The sequence below is a fragment of the Triturus cristatus genome, chromosome 3_2 (assembly GCF_964204655.1).
Source record: "Triturus cristatus chromosome 3_2, aTriCri1.1, whole genome shotgun sequence".
Classification (NCBI taxonomy): Eukaryota; Metazoa; Chordata; class Amphibia; order Caudata; family Salamandridae; genus Triturus; species Triturus cristatus.
In genome coordinates, this window is record NC_140584.1 from 266,346,155 (window position 1) to 266,363,514 (window position 17,360).

A 17,360-nucleotide genomic window follows, 5' to 3' on the forward strand; every position below is an offset into this window, starting at 1 on the left:
ACACACAGACGACCCGGGGGTAGTGACTTCTTATAGTGTTGGGAAGTTGTGCTTAGAATGGCTAAAAACCTCAACACTATTACAGAAGAAACAACACTTGTCCCTTCTATCAGAAAACATGGATCTTAGGGATTTCTTGCTAGGTCCCAAAAAACTGAGGAACAAAGGCTTCTTATATGCCATCTACAATGATCTGTGGAAGTCTCCCAACAGGTTGCTGCTGAGAGATTACGTGAGATTGATAGGATTACCCTAGAAAAGGCCTTGGCTGTGGTAGACAATGGCATGACCACACTTTCTTTGCATATTTATTCACTGGGCAACATTGTGTCCTCAGCAATTGACATAATGGAACAAGATTTGACTATTCTACAACATGGGCAATCTCAATTGCGCTCCATTGTGCTTTTAAACTGGACTCTATAATCATTGCGTTCTGGCTACTTGCCATGTCTGTACATTAACATCTCAAATCTGTTTTCGGCTTATAATCTGACTGACAGACAGTTAACCATGCAATGCAGAGATGCAAATTACACCATGCTGCTCATTGACAAATTAGATAGGTTACCTTTTAGAGTGGCAGAGTCACCATCTATGAAATGGTTAATTCATGGCTATATCACACTGTCAATCACGACATTCCAGTTCCAATACTGCATTAGATACATTCAAAAACAACAGTTGATGAACAGAATGCAGAACAATGTCATACATTCACCCCAGTACAGAGATCTGGGCCTAAATCCATCGTTTTTTTGCTCACCATGCCGTTCCAGTTTGAACCCAGCCATATGCAAATCATTCTTGACCCTGTGCCTCATGGGAACAGTCCAGCCCAAACTGCCAAGCCAGGTACTCCCTGGACTGGAAACAAGCATCCTAGGACCGTTTTCGGGGTTTCTCCCCTCTTCAGCCAGGATAGCTTGATTCCAGTGGCATGAGAGCAAAGGACCCACGGCTGGGCATACCCTTCCCACTCGGGGTGACAAATGCAAAAACAACAGTTGATGGACAGAATGCAGAACAATGTCATACATTCACCCCAGTACAGAAAACTGTGCCTAAATCCATCGTTTTTTTGCTCACCATGCCGTTCCAGTTTGAACCCAGCCATATGCAAATCAGTCTTGACCCTGTGCCTCATGGGAACAGTCCAGCCCGAACTGCCAAGCCAGGTCCTCCCTGGACTGGAAACAAGCATCCTAGGACTGATTTCGGGATTTCACCCCTTTTCAGCCAAGATAACTTGATTCCAGTGGCATGAGAGCAAAGGACCCATATCTGGGCATACCCTTCCCACTCGGGGTGACAAATGCAAAAACAACAGTTGATGGACAGAATGCAGAACAATGTCATACATTTACCCCAGTACAGAGATCTGGGCCTAAATCCATGTTTTTTTTGCTCACCATGCCATTCCAGTTTGAACCCAGCCATATGCAACTCAGTCTTGACCCTGTGCCTCATGGGAACAGTCCAGCCAAACTGCCAACCAGGTCTTCCCTGGACGGGAAACAAGCATCCTAGGACCGTTTTCAGGGTTTCACCTCTCTTCAGCCAAGATAGCTTGATTCCAGTGGCATGGAGAGCAAGGGACCCACGTCTGGGCATACCCTTTCCACTTGGGGTGACAAATGCAAAAACAACAGTTGATGGACAGAATGCAGAACAATGTCCTACATTCACCCCAGTACAGAGATCTGGGCCTAAATCCATAGTTTTTTTGCTCACCATGCCATTTACTTTTAGAAGTTGGGATTTCTGTGTGCTATGTGTCTGCCTGCCTGATGTGAATTGCATGTCTGGCTTGTGATTGACAGGATCTGAGAGGTGTGGGTGGCTCCAGGAGGGGCAGGGTGAGTCAGCGCTGAGCTGAATGGGACACCTGGAGTAAGAGTGGTGGGAGGGGTAATCCTCTGAATAGTCTGGTGCCTGCCCTAGCGAATGCTGGCTCCGCCCCCCCTGTGGTGTGTCTGATGGCGAGCCCCCACCTGACAAAGGGGAAGAGTAGCTTCCAAAACAAAGTGCTCCAAATCCCCCTGGACCAGTTGCATCTGCTTCCCCAATGCCCTGCACTTTAGACAAAGATCACAAAGAGCACAAGGGCTCCGCAGCACTGAGCTGCAATCATCCCAGAAGGACTCCCAGCTTGGGGATTCCCCCTAATGGAGGGAAGAGCAGCGTGTGCCCACCCCACTTATTTGCAATTTCGATCGCAGTTGCCCACCCCGCTTTTTGGCTTATTTTAAACAGCGGGTGCCCACCCCGCGTTTCACCGCCACTTTCACAGGAAGTCAGGCAGCGCGATGCCTGACGTGGGGCGGGACTTCCGTTTCCTCGAGGGAAGCCCCGCACCTACTAAAGTGCCAGACGGAGCCTCATGGTTGTCCCAGGTCCCAGGAGGGGGCCGGGTGAAGTGGAGAGGCAGTGTCTGCTTGAGCAGGGCTCCTGTGAGCTGAGGGAGCCCGCGGTGTCAGGAGAATTCATCTGGAGCCTCGCGGGCTCCTCCGAAGAGCGGAGTGCCTGTTCCACAGTGGGAAGGAGACGGAGCCTCCTCCCCTGTTCCGCTGAGTGGGGGCAAGTTGGATTTGAGTCTCAGAGGGGGGCTCCAGCTGGGTCAGTGCTTTGGTGACCTGAGCGGGCCGCTCCAACGGGGCCACCTCATTGTACAAAGCCCTCGTGGGGGCAATTCTTGGCTCTTGATGTTGAGTGCCAGTAAAGGCACCGTGCCTGAGCGGTCCCGCCGTTGCGGGCTGCTCCTACGCGGAGGCATATTTGTTTTAAGAGGAGCCCGTGCCCCTTCCAGTTTGGCCAGTTTCTACAGCTGCCCCTCTGGCTAGCGGGCAGCTGCAACATGGGGCATGTTCTGTTTTCAGAGTGTGGCTCTAATGAGGGCACAGTTGTTTTAGGGCCCCAGTGGGGGGTCCCGAGGGCCCTGTGGGGCCCGTGTCCATTTGGCCACAATTGGTGATGAGAGTCCCTGAGTGGGACAGGAGGGCACAGTGGTGCCATTTGGTGATCCCAGCTGCCCAGCAGTTAGTTGGCAGCTGCTACGTTTAAGCCATGGCGCACTTGGAACTATGCTGCATTGGCAGTAGCCCTGACATTCTGGACGCAGGGCATTTGAGCCACTTTGAGCATGCCATTTGGCCAGGGGGACTGATGGGTTTGTAGGGCGTCAGGCCCTAATGTGATGTATGTGGTGCTAAGGAATATGATTCATGTAGTATGATTTATGCACCCTGTTTGATGCCTCTAACTGTGGTTTATGTATGAGGTTATTTGCATAATATGGTTTGTGCTTGGGAGGTTATCCTCCACTGTGATTTATGCCCCTAAATTAGTTATGCTTAGGAGGTTATTGTCTAATGCATTTAGACTTAGGAGATGATTGCATAATGTGTTTATGTTTGTGAGGTTGGCGCAGAATGTATTTTGCGCCTAAATGTGATACTGTGCATAATGTGGTTTATGTTGCAGGATAATGCTGAGTACAGTGTTTGCCAGTCATTACTGGTTGTGTTCTACGTTTATGATATGTCCTACATTTACTAAGTTCACTTGGTGATGGTTCTGACAGTGGTCCAGTTGGCCCTGCCAGGTGTATATAATCCCTTGTAGATATTACCTAGTGCCAGGTGGCACAGTAGATATTACCTAGTGCCAGGTGGTACAATGTATATTATGTGATTACTATTCTAATGTGTTATGAGAATACAAAGGCTAGTTTTGATATAACCTTGTGTGGAGTTCCTTTTGTGGTGTGCCTGGTATGTTGTTGCTGTGTGCGTGCGCAACCGCTTTACACATGGCCTCCCGGATAAGCTTGACTGCTCGTGCTCAGCTACCAAGGGGGTGAGCAGGGGTTATCTTTGGCGTGTAACTCCCTTGCCCTGACTAGAGTGGTGGTCTCTGCCTGGCTTTGGCACAAGCCTTAGCCAATCAGAGATCCAATTTCTAACAGCGGGTAAACCCTTTTCTGTCCCACTAAAAAGGTGTGGGCGTAGCTTTAGTTGATGCACCTGGGGATGTTTCCCTATGGAGTAGCCCTAAATGTGTGTTTGGCAGTGCTTAATTTCAGCCAGGTGTTTCCGGTGCTGGGCACCTGCACATAATGGTCAACATTGGCATTCATGACAGTTGATGATGATGTTTGCCTAAATTACAGATAAACACAACAACAGTTGCTTATTAATTCACTATACATTAACAAACATTGGTAATGCAATAGGTCTCACATTTGCGAAAGTTAGAGCTATTGGAGTTGTAAATGTAAAAGTTTTGACTTAAGTGTTTTGGAGTGGAGTGGATGTGTGTAGAGGAATTATGTGGTATGTTGTGCAGTAGAATTAGGTGGGAATTATGTGGATAGTAATTATGTGGTATTTAGTGTACTGGAATTATTGTAGTGGGATTGTGTGTTATGGAGAGTAATAATGTGGTATGGTATTTTGTGTTCTGGAGTGTTATGTAGTGGAGTTTAATTATGTAGTGTACTATTTAATTTTGTGGTGTGATGTGGAATTATGTGGATTGTGTGTATAAGGTATGTTATGTAATTGTGTTGTTGATTTGTATTATGTAGTTTCTTGTTAAATTATCTGGTGTGGAATAGAAACGTGTTAAGTTGATTTGTGTGGCGTTGAACTGTGGCAGTGTTAGATTTGGCCTTTTCAGCGGGTTCACCCTCAGACATTTTGCATTTTTGGCCTCCCTAGTATGGTGCACTGTGTGAGTCCAGGGACTGTAATTCAAATGCTGCTAGTGGGCCTGCAGAACTGGTTGTGCCACCCACACAAACAGTCTTTCAATCGTGTCTCAGACCTGCCACTGCAGCATCTGCGCACAGTTTTTACCACCATGTCAACCTGGCAAGTGCACCCACTTGCCATGCCCTAACCTTCCCTTTTCTCACATATAAGATACCCCTAAGGTAAACCCAAGGTACCCCAGTGGGCAGGGTGCAGTCTGGTGGAGAGGTAGGACATGTACTGGTGTTTGTGACATGTCCTAATAGTGAAATACTGAGCAATTCGGTTTTCACTATTGAAAGGCTATCTGTCCCATAGGGTAACATGGGAGTTTATTTGTAACATATTACAAGTGTAACTTTCCATTGGCAAGAGATAGAGCAATGCAGTTTAGACTCTCTAAACTCAGAATTTAATAACACATCTTTTAGTAATTATGGTTTTTAAATTTTGTGTTTGAAAATGCCACTTTTAGAAAGTGGCCATTTTCTTACTAAGCCATCCTGTGTGCCTCTGCTGGGTTGTGTATTGATTGTCTGGATTTGAAGTGACAGGAGCTGGGGTTGTGCATTCACTGTAGGCAGCCACAGGGCGGGTTGAGGTTTGCCCTGCCTTTCCTGGATGGCTCAGTGCTGCGCTGAATAGACCTGGGTTAAATTTATAGTATAGGGAAGAGTTTTCCTTGCACCTGAATAGGCCCTTTCTCTTGTGCACAATCCTGTCTCCACCTACTGCCAAGAAGCTGGACCAGGGATGATAGAACTGGTTTAGACTGAGCTGAGAGACGTTTTGCCACAAGAGAACAAAGGAAAATGTGGTGTAAATATTGGGGCCCAGACCCCAGAACTTTAGAACTCTTTTGGATGTTGCCAAGAAGAAGAGCTGGAGAAGCTGTGAAGAGGAACTACTACGTTGCTGTGTGCTTTGCTGTGTTGGCCTGCAGAGGCTGCTTCTGTCTTGGTCAGAGAAAAGACTGGACTGGACTGAACTGCCTGCAACTTCTTTGTTTGAGTTTCTCAAAGGGCTTGAGGTAGAGCTTGCCCCCTGTTCAAGAAGTCTCAGGAACAGCAAAGACTTCAGGTTCGTCTGCTACCAGCACTTGGATCTGTGTGTTTTGTGCTGCAACAGAAGAAAAAGCAACCTGATGCCGTCACTGACACCACTGCTGACTCCGTGTCCTGATGGCACCACAGAGGGCACCGACAAACTTTGCACTGCAACCCTGGTCTCACCAAGGCCACCACCCACTGCCACCATTGTGCTGCTGCTTGCATCGTGACCTGGGGGCACCGCGCTTTGCACTGCCATGCTTCAGGCCACCCCCCTGGCATCCTGACAACGCCACTCCATGCCGACATCGATGCCACTGCTTGCACCGTGGTTTGAGGGCACCGCTTCAAAGTTACACAACGCACCACCCTGTCCCACACCTCAGCCTCGGCCTAACGACGTCAGCACCATCGACTCCGGTTCATCAACTGATAACAGCGCTTCAGCAATGACGATGCCACTGCTTGCACCGTGACCTGCTAGCACCATAACGAGCAGCACCCAACTTTGCAATGCAGCCCTGGTCTCACCGACGCAGCTTGATGACTGTCACCGAGCCGCTGCCTGCACGTGACCTGAGGGCACCACACAAGCACTGCTGCCTTTCGCACCCCCAGTGCTCCTGACTTCAACAGCACAGAGTTCAATCTGCAACGCTTTTGACTTCAAGAGCCAGATGACTCCTGCACCTACCTCCGGAATTGAGGCCTGCCGATGCCAGCTCTTCAGAGCTCAAACCAAAGGAAATGATGGACGGAGAGTTGAACATCGCAAACACTCACCCCCAGTCAACTGATCTGGGTTTAATCCATCACTGTTCTTTAGCCCACTCTGCCACCTCAGTTCAGACATGGCCATATGCAAATCAGTCTGACCCTGTGCCTCATGGGAACAGTCCAGCCCGAACTGCCAAGCCATGTCTTCTCTGGACCGGTTTCTGGCATTTCAGCCGTCTTCAGCCAAGCTTGCTTGAATCCAGTGGCAAAATGAGCAATGGACTCACGTCTGAGCATACCCTGCCAACTTATGGCGAACAAAGCAAAAACCAAAGGAAATGATGGACGGAGTGTTGAACATTGCAAGCACTCACCCCCAGTCAACTGATCTGGATTTAATCCATCACCGTTCTTTAGCCCACTCTGCCATCCCAGTTCAGACATGGCCATGGGCAATTCAGTCTGACCCTGTGCCTCATGGGAACAGTCCAGCCCGAACTGCCAAGCCATGTCTTCCCTGGACCAGAAACAAGCTTCCTAGGACCGGCTTCTGGCATTTCAGCCGTCTTCAGCCAGGCTTGCTTGAATCCAGTGGCAAAGTGAGCAAGGGACTCACGTCTGAACAAACCCTGCCAACTTATGGCGAACAAAGCAAAAACCAAAGGAAACGATGGACGGAGTGTTGAACATTGCAAGCACTCACCCCCAGTCAACTGATCTGGGTTTAATCCATCACCGTTCTTTAGTCCACTCTGCCACCCCAGTTCAGACATGGCCGTATACAAATCAGTCTGACCCTGTGCCTCATGGGAACAGTCCAGCCCGAACTGCCAAGCCATGTCTTCCCTGAACCGGAACGAAGCTTCCTAGGACCAGTTACTGGCATTTCAGCTGTCTTCAGCCAGGCTTGCTTGATTCCAGTGGCAAAGTGAGCAAGGGACTCACGTCTGAGCATACCCTGCCAACTTATGGCGAACAAAGCAAAAACCAAAGGAAATGATGGACAGAGTGTTGAGTGTTGAGTGTATGCTCAGACTTGAGGCAGAGTGGGCTAAAGAACGGTGATGGATCAAACCCAGATCTGTTGACTGGGTGTGAGTGTTTGATTGGTTCTGATGCTCAGTCCATCACCACCCCCTTTTGTACCGCTTTGTTCGCCATAAGTTGGTATGGTACGCTCAGATGTGAGTTCCTTGCTCACTTTGCCACTGGATTCAAGCAAGCCTGGCTGAAGACGGCTGAAATGCCAGAAACCGGTCCTAGGAAGCTTGTTTCCGGTCCAGGGAAGGTATGGCTTGGTAGTTCGGGCTGGACTGTTCCCATGAGGCACAGGGTCAGACTGATTTGCATATGGCCATGTCTGAACTGGGGTGGCAGAGTGGGCTAAAGAACGGTGATGGGTCGAACCCAGATCTGTTGACTGAGTGTGAGTGTTTGATTGGTTCTGATGCTCCGTCCATCACCACCCCCTGTTGTACAGCTTGCTTCGCCATAAGTTGGCAGGGTATGCTCAGACCTCAGTCCCTTGCTCACTTTGCCACTGGATTCAAGCAAGCCTGGCTGAAGACGGCTGAAATGCCAGAAACCGGTCCTAGGTAGCTTGTTTTTGGTCCAGGGAAGGCATGGCTTGGCAGTTCGGGCTGGACTGTTCCCATGAGGCACAGGGTCAGACTGATTTGCATATGGCCATTTCTGAACTGGGGTGGCAGAGTGGGCTAAAGAACGGTGATGGATCAAACCCAGATCTGTTGACTGGGTGTGAGTGTTTGATTGGTTCTGATGCTCCGTCCATCACCACCCCTATTTGTACGGCTTTGTTCGCCATAAGTTGGCAGGGTATGCTCAGACGTGAGTCCCTTGCTCACTTTGCCACTGGATTCAAGCAAGCCTGGCTGAAGACGGCTGAAATGCCAGAAACCTGTCCTAGGAAACTTGTTTCCGGTCCAGGGAAGGCATGGCTTGGCAGTTCGGGCTGGACTGTTCCCATGAGGCACAGGGTCAGACTGATTTGCATATGGCCATGTCTGAACTGGGGTGGCAGAGTGGGCTACTGCCTGTGCAGAGAGTGGGGGTACGTTGTGCGTGGGGTTTCACATCGAGGGTATAGTGAGTGCTGCCTTTGCACACAGGGGTGCTGTTTGAAAGGTTTCACTTCTAGGAGCTCAGGGGTCAGTCATCACTCAAAGAACAGTGCAAAGGCGACAAACCACCAGAGATTCACCTCCACCACCGGGACCACAACACAGACAGGCCTGCGTGCACTCACTCTTCAACGAGGCAGCTCTGCCAGGCAGCTCTGCAGACCCCACATCCTGAAGATCACAGGAGACTTGCACTCCCCAGCAGCTGTGCAGAAACCAGCTGACTTACAGTGCTCACCAGCCGTAGAAACAGCACAGCCCAGCAGATCACAGGAGCCGTGCAGACTGGCAGATGTACAAAGCCAGCACGCATAACGAGCCCAGCAGCCGTGCAGACCCAAGGAGGAGCTGTGCAGAAATCAGCAGCCATACAGAGCCACGCAGCCCTGCAGACTCTGGGAATCTAGTTGCGCAAGTGCCATCAGTCCTGCATAACTTGGCATCCGTGCAGACCCGAGCAGTCGTGCAGACAGCTGCAGCTGAGCAGACACAGCAGCTGTGCAGTCCATAGCCGCCATGCTACCACCTACAGTGGTACAGACTCTGGAGTCATGCTGAACCCGACATCAGTGAAGATATCGACAGCAGAGCAGAACCCTGCAGCTGTGCAGACCTCAATAGCCTCGCTGTATCCAGCAGCTGTGCAGACCCCAGAGCCGTGCAGGCACCTGCTGCCGAACAGCAGCGAGCAGCTGCGCAGATCCAGGAGCCGTGCAGACTCTGGCATGTGAGCAACCAGGGATAAGTGCAGACCCAGCAGCTGTGCAGACCCGGGAGCCGTGCAGGCACTTGCAGCCCAGCAGATGCCAGTAACTGTGCAAGCCTCTAGGGAATGCAGACAAACTTAACTGAGCAGACCCCAGTAGCTAAGGTGATGACAGCAGCCGCACCAACCACCACAGCTGTGCAGACCCAGGAGCCGTGCAGAACTCAGCTTTTGTGGCGACACAGGAGCCCCGTAGAGCCAGGAGCTGTGCAGCCCACCAGCCGGATACCCAGGTGAGCTCCTCTTGTTCCTTTCATGCCAGAACTTCTCCCGGGACCCGAGTGGCGTAAAGCGCTGTGCGCATCTTAAGGGTGATGCAGTTTAGGATGGAGCATGCATTGCGGAGAGCACAGAGTTGGCCCTGGAGCTCACGCGGGGGACAGTAATTAAAATAAAAAACGTACCTTCCTCGGAATCAGCGCAGCCGCCGCCTCAGCTCCTGCCTCCTGCTGCTCCTGGCTGCATGCAGCCTACATAGAGAACATGTAAAGTGTGCATGACTTCTTTAATCGGCCCCAAGGATGAGCAAATAGTCAGGGCACTCAGAGTGGTGCAAGCGACTCCGCCCTGCCCTCAAGATGGACCGCCCACCTGCCCGCCCTCAACCATGAACTTCTGCTTTTTCGCAGTGCGAGAAGCAGAAACATAAAATAGTAGTTTCACCATTTTATGTTTCCGCTTCTCGCACAGCGAGAAACAGTGGGGCAACGCCCCCATGCCCCAATGGAGGAGCCGCCACTGAGGTAGAATGAAATAGACAATTGTTGTATGGAACCCATTTATATGGTGGGGTGAAACGTGGCCACTTAACCATCTGTCCTCTGAGTGAAAGGTGCACAATTGGTTCCACCATGGTCTCTCTAGGGAAAGAAATTGTGTGTGTTTTAGGACATTTTTTAATGGTGAAACAAACGGCAATGCAAGCAGGAGATGTGAGAAGAGTGCATGTGGGAAAAGTGCTTTATTTACACTTTTAAACTGTTCTTCAACGTATTAGTTCCACGATATTATGCTGTGTCTGCTTCACCAGTTAAGCTACACCAGATTTCTCTGCTCTTTGTTCCTTCAGATCCCATCCTTCGGTGAGTTGGCTCACGTTTTGTATTAATTTTTTATAACACAGGCTATATTTCCTCAACAGGGTGCTCTGCACACATGCAAATATAAAATATACAACCAAAATAAATACTATCGCAGAGCAAAATCATTCTAAAAAAAAAGAACATCAGGTTTCTCCTTAGAGTTCCTTCATGACTAATGACGTTTTGGAGGTAATAGCGTTTGAAAAGAGGTGACACTTCAAAAACTGTTTTTTGTCACATGTGAAACCGTTCACATTTATATATCCATTATAGCACTGCGCCGAGAAGTGCATATTAAAAGTGATAATTTGTAATCCTGAGCTAGGATCATTCTGGCCCCGCCCCCACACTGGTGCCATTCCGAACTACCAGGCACAACAGTTGTCATGTGAACCCTATAAGTAATTGTAATTGTATTTATATAACCTTACCACCCCTGAATTTGTGTTCCAGTGCTTTTGAGTGAGTAGCACACTACTCCAGAACCGAAAGAATAGTGGTGGATTAGTATAGGGAAATATAACAGCATTACTGGCCTCCTTCAGCCATCACTCTCTTTCTTTCTTTGATTCAATCCTCCAGTCCTCTTTTCTCTTTCATTCTTATCCACTGCATCTTTACACCCATATCTCCTTCCTTCCATCGCATATTCCTTCCTTACAGTTGCTTCATTCCTCTCTCCCTCCCTTCCTTCACTCCTTTCACTTTTCCTTCCCTTATCTTCATTACTTACATCACTCTACCCAGTCTCTTCCTCTCATGCTCCCTCTCTCTTTAGTTCACTAATTCCTTCTTTTCTCACACAAAGTAAGTTTATTTTCTTCTTTACTTAAATCTCCTCTTTCCCTTCCTCCCTTCTACCCTCCCTTTTCATCTCTTGCACTATGTCTTCCACCCTACTTGATTCCCTCAAACCTCACGTCTGAGCATACCCTGCCAACTTATGGCGAACAAAGCAGTACAAAAGGGGGTGGTGATGGACAGAGCATCAGAACCAATCAAACACTCACATCCAGTCAACAGCTCTGGGTTTGATCCATCACCGTTCTTTAGCCCACTCTGCCACCCCAGTTCAGACATGGCCATATGCAAATCCGTCTGACCCTGTGCCTCATGGGAACAGTCCAGCCCGAACTGCCAAGCCATGCCTTGCAGATCAGTTGACTGGGGGTGAGTGCTTGCAATGTTCAACACTCCGTCCATCATTTCCTTTGGTTTTTGCTTTGTTCGCCATAAGTTGGCAGGGTATGCTCAGACGTGAGTCCCTTGCTCACTTTGTCACTGGATTCAAGCAAGCTTGGCTGAAGACGGCTGAAATGCCAGAAACCGATCCTAGGAAGCTTGTTTCCGGTCCAGGGAAGACATGGCTTGGCAGTTCGGGCTGGACTGTTCCCATGAGGCACAGGGTCAGACTGATTCGCATATGGCCATGTCTGAAATGGGGTGGCAGAGTGGGCTAAAGAACGGTGATGGATCAAACCCAGATCAGTTGACTGGGGGTGAGTGCTTGCAATGTTCAACACTCCGTACATCATTTCCTTTGGTTTTTGCACTGCCTGCATAGCCATTCATGGATCAGCACAGCCCACACCAGCAGAGTTCTGTACTGTCTGCAGCCTCCTGAGATTTAGAACTGGCCCCACTATGCACAGTCTCTGCATAGTCATCCTCGTTCACACAGCACTAAACTCACTGCTCAGATTCCCTTTCTCTGCATGGCTCCCTCTCTGCCGGGCAAGCACTGTGTACAGCCCCCCGCCCCCGGGAACTCTCTCTCTCTTTACACTCTCTACCATCTCGCACAGTGCCCCCCTTTCTACAGAATCATGCTGTGTGCACATCTCTACTCGACTCTCCCAGAACTGCTGTGCTGGGTATGCCCCCTGCACCCACCCACAGCACACCCACTCACACACAGGGCACCAGCAGTACCCGCTTCCACTCTCAGGTCAGCCTGGCGCTTTACAATCATTCATCTGACTGCACAGTTCCCCGGTGCCTGTGCGCTCCCTGCCCAGCACTACAATCACTACCATCGCCCACTCTCTGCACAGTAACATGCTCCCAGAACAGCCTCCTTGTCTGCAAAGCCGCCACTCTCTGCACATACCTCCGATCCACTCACCCACCCCAGCTTCGCCTAGTCACTCTCTGCACAGAGCCAAACTCTTCACAGCTCAGAGAAGCCCGCCACCTGCAGCACAATCCGCCACACTCTTCACAGCTCAGAGAAGCTCCCCACCTGCAGCACAACCCCCACACTCTTCACAGCTCTGCGAAGCCCTCCACCTGCAGCACAACCCGCCACTCTGCATAGCCATCTACCACATGCACAGCTCACATCGATGCACAGCACTGAAAGCGTCAGATCCTTAATTTCTCTGCTCAGCCCTCTGTGTTCTACCCATCTTTAAACTATCTACCCAACCCCCTGTTCTCTACCCAACCCCCTGTTCTCTACCCAACCCTTAATTCTCTGCGTAACCCTCTGTGTTTTACCCATCTTTCAGCTATGTGTACAGCTCTCTACTCTCTTCTCACTTAGTTCTTGTGAAAATTGGCAGTAATGACAGCCAGTTGTGCTGTGGAGGACGTGGCAGCATATCAAAGAGTGTCATTAGCGAGGGTGTGTCTTTGGCATCCATAAAATGTGGAGACAAATTTTGCAGCATTGTCTGGCTACTCCCAGAGATGTGTTCCCCAAGCCACCACTTTCCCAAATTTCTCAAATAGGTGGTTCGGGCACGCTCGCTTGCTGCAGTGCAGTTTTTATGCTTCACCATTTTCAAATGTCACCAGCCGCCCCACATACATAGGTTCCACACCATACCGACCAGCATACCTCCAGTCCAAATTAGTTTGTGTGTCGGTTTACATCATGTATTAAACAGGATTGCCTATACAATGTGAAATATTTTTACAGTCTGCGCCAGCGATTTTATCTTTTAGGGTGTTTTCGAGGACACTCATGAGGTAATAAGGCAATCCCCGGACCACGGAAGAAAAGCACTGGTTATAAGCTTTTTATTAAAAAGCACCCTAAACATTTCAACAACAAAAACTCAAACAAAAGGGACCAACTCAGCATTGGCTCATACAAATGCAATTTAGTGTACCTTGCCATCCCCTCTTTTATCTTGAATGTGCTCTCCCGCCAAAGTATTCTGAAGCAGCGCTTTACAAATACCTAATACAAAGATGCAAATGGAAAGAATTAACGCCCTCAATTTTAAAAACAATATCATGGGTGCCAGACCACAAAATGTCGGTGCCTTGAGGTCAGGTAAACCGGCGGAATGAACAGGGTAGCGCAGACATCAACCACTTAATACACCTCACATACCTATGTTACAGAGACCAAAGAAACAATGATCTCTTCCAATTTTAATGAAGAGGGCAGCTAAAGCATTACAATTTCAGATTCTGGCCACGGATTGCACCTCTCTAGACCTGTACTACAGAGTGGAAAGAACTAATGACCGCTTCTAACAGCTAATGTATCAAAGTTCCAAAGTAAAATGGAGTAATGCGGACCTGCAGGGGAAAAATTCTTACTGCCTAACACAAAGTTGGTGGCCAACAAGGATGCAAATGGAGTTGTTTAGTTAACCCTTATGCTAACCCTGGCGAGACAAGCGCAAGAAGCAACAAGAAGCAGATATAACGTTGCTTAGGAAGAGTCTGTCACTCAATGCAACACCCCTTAAAGTTAACCCAGCTGGGATGAACTCAAGGAAGACGACTCTAAATGACTCTAGAAAGTTAGCATCTACCTCAGAAGGCACCTACTAATGCCAACTCACAGTCTTTAATAAAACAACAATGCACCCACATAACAGAATCAAAATGACACAGGTCAATCTAACTTCCTTCTGAGCCTACACAGCAAACAGCTTAAAACCCCATGGCCCGAACTCCTTTTCCATCATCTTTCCTCCCAACCTCTCTCCTGAAGCGAAAAGAAATTTTAAACACAGGCTGATAAGACAACACCAGGAAACACTATTCGCAGACATATAGCACTGCTCCTCGGAAGGCCTGCAGAAAATGGATCACATTTTCCACATCCATAGTCCTGAGGACTGGAAAACCATTCTCAGATCCCACCTCCACATCTCTAAAACAATTAGCACCCCTCTGAGCTGCAAACTAACTTTCCTAATATCAAACCACCATACACGCAATGGAAACACCTTTACAACCATCTAAGGCAATGGCACAGTCCTGATCCAAGCCAACAATGACATCCTGGACACATTTAACTCCCTTTTCTCCACACTAAGCAACACCTTCACTCATTTACACCACTCCCACTCGAACGAAAGCCTATCCTCGAGCCAACCGACCCTCCTGGAAAACTATCAAAACAATCCCACGACCCAAACCCAACCCACCAACGTATCCCCCCCAGCCCCACCCTCCCCACCGCCTCCAACTCCTCCCCAAACTCACACAACACACCCCTCTCAGCCACTTCAAACAAAAGACACGCCCAGGATGAGACACTACAGTCCTCTTCCAGCCTCCTCCTCTCCCCCCCTACTCGACACTACTCCCAGCAAGCAACAAAGGGAACAGACCGGCAGACAATAGCCCCGAACTCCCTCCTTGCACCAAAACCAGTGAAGCCGCCGCCCAATTCCCGAAGCAATCTGTCACAACACACCCCCACGACTTTCCCCAAGAACCACATAGGCATAAGGAAAACTGGGAGCCACACCCACACTGATAATCTCTCTCCAGACAACAGTAACACGTTGAGCCACTCCTCCTCAGACAAGTTCCCCCATCCATGAATTGCCCTGCTCAGGACATCCTGATAAACTCCCCTACACCCTCCTCTAGGAATACAACCCAAAGACTGGCACAGCTAGAATACCAGCTGGAAATCGTAATACAGGGTATTATTAAAATCTTATTCAACCACACCACTCCCACTACCCAATGCCCATCCCCCCCACACACAGGCACTTTCAATAAACACACAAATCCCCACAAGGCCCAATGACTCAGATGGAACACAACCCCCTTCAGGAACCAGCTGCACAGACCAAAATGAACAAGCGCTGCAATGTCCATGAAAGAGGCGAGGAATCTTGCAGAATCCTATAAAGCCTCTTCAGCTGTCGTCCCCAGCTCCGTGATCCAGGTAATCACTGGATTTGGTAGAGACCATACCGTACCAAGAACGTAGAGACCTCCAGCCCACCTCACCAATATCCCCATGGCTCGGTTCATCACAGACACCTGGTTGAATGAATCCTAACCCCCGTTCATCGATATGCTGGTACCCCTGGGGTTCTCAATCATCAATAAAGACAGAAAGAACCAGCGAGGTGGGGGGACCGCAATCATCCACAAAAGTAACATCTCTATAACAGAAACGGACTACTTCAAATATAACACATTGGAATACCTAACCGCTACCAATAAGATGACAGACAACAAAATGCTTTATTGCCACCTCCTCTACCATCCACCAAGCAACACCCCTCACATTTGGAGAACACCTTTCCGACCTGATAACACACTGCTCACTCTCAGACGCGAACAACCTAATACTAGGCGACCTAAACCTATACTGGCATGATGAAAACAACCCTCTCAGCCAGTCCTTGAATAAGGTCCTTCGCAATAACAATTTGACCCAACAGTGCACCGAGCAAACCCACAACAAAGGCGCAATCCTGGATGCCATCATAGCACACGAAGACTCAATCACCATCGACCTTACCCTCCCTGTTGACTGGTCAGACCACCATATCATTCTATTTCATATCAATCAAAAGACCCAGTGACTTCCTCGCACAAATGAACCCTTTCACTGGACGAGAAACTTAAGCCAGATCCCCTTTGCAGAACTAGAAAAAAAAGATAAGTACACTCCTCCCCTCCATCGCATGCCACAGTTCCACAACAGAACTTACCTAACATTACAATGCGATTATGACTGCCATACTTGATCAAATAGCTCCCGTGAAACAAAAAAAAAGTCATGAACATTCCATCAAGATCGTGGTTCAACACAGACCTAAACTCGGAAAGAAGACAACTAAGAGCTGCAGAAAGACTCTGGCGTAACAACCCTTCGACAGTCCACCTTGATCAACTCAAAAAGGAAAGTAGGAAATATAAAAAGCACATCAAAAAGGAAAAATACACCTTCTTCTGCAGTGCACTAAACAATGCTAAAAATTGCCCCAAAGAACTCCTCAATCTCATTAGATAGCAAACATTCAATCCCCCCCCCACCCCTTCTGCAATTCCGGCCTCAAAAGGACCTATGTGACAACTTTGCCAATTTCTTTAATGAAAAAATATCAAAGATTGAGCTCTCACTAGAGGACCACCTCCTCCCACCCGACGAAAGCCCGCCCCCCTACAAAGAAGTCAACAACCCACCCAGGCAACCCTCAAACAACTGGAAATCATTCAAACCCATCTCCGAAACAGAAATTAGGGAATTAACTACCGGAACCAAGCCCTCATCACACATTGAATAACCCCTCCCTGCCAAACTAGCCAAAAAACTCCAACTCTCCCTAGCCCCACTCTCGACAAAGATTATAAATAGCTCCCTGAAAACAGGAATCATGTCTGACTGCCTCAAAATCAAACAAGTAACACCATTACTGAAAAAAGCGGGCGCTGACCCAAACGATCTCAATAACTTCATGCCTGTCTCCAATCTCCCATTCTTAGCCAAATTGCAAGAAAAATGTGTTCTCCGTCAACTTACCTATCACATGGACAGCAATGAACTTCAAGACCCTCACCAATCGGGCTTTAGAAGAGGTTGCAGCACAGAGACCGCTATCCTGAATGTCATTGATGACGTCTAAAAATCACTC